The sequence below is a fragment of the Sinocyclocheilus rhinocerous genome, unplaced genomic scaffold, assembly GCF_001515625.1.
Source record: "Sinocyclocheilus rhinocerous isolate Xijiao unplaced genomic scaffold, SAMN03320098_v1.1 scaffold254, whole genome shotgun sequence".
NCBI classification, from domain to species: domain Eukaryota; kingdom Metazoa; phylum Chordata; class Actinopteri; order Cypriniformes; family Cyprinidae; genus Sinocyclocheilus; species Sinocyclocheilus rhinocerous.
Genome location: NW_015628690.1, coordinates 1,895,644 through 1,896,249, shown reverse-complemented (window position 1 = coordinate 1,896,249; position 606 = coordinate 1,895,644).

Sequence of the window (606 nt, the reverse complement as noted above, 5' to 3'; positions counted from 1 at the left end):
GCCTCAACACCTCCCTGTGCAACTGGTTGCTGGACTTGCTCACTGAGTTCGTGTCGGCAACAACACATCCAGCACCATCAAATTGAATACAGGGACAACAGCATCTCTATTTCTTTCGCAAAATGAGGAGAGCTAAATCCCCAGCACCCATGTGCTAATTGTACTGTGGCACCATTGAAAGCATCCTGACCAGCTGCATCACATTGTGGTTTGATAACTGCACCACCCACAACCAGAAAGCCCTGCAGCATATAGTGAATACAGCAGGAAAGATCATTGGTGCCACACTCCCTTCCCTTCTGGACACCTACAATACCCGACTAACCCGTAAAAAGCACTCAGCATAGTGGGTGACACCACCCACCCCTCACACAGCTGCTTTAGGCTTCTGCCATCTGAAGAACAGCTTCATCCACCAGGCTGTTAGGAAATTGAACTCTCTCCCCTCTCTGATGCACTGAATTGTAACTCCCCACCCCCAAACACACACATAATCACAGAATGCACCAGCCACTTTTACAACTGCTGCTCTCTCTTTTGCTTATTGTTTGCACTACAATGTAAATGCAGTGCCGTGAAAAGGTTTTTGCCCCCTTCCTGTTTTTT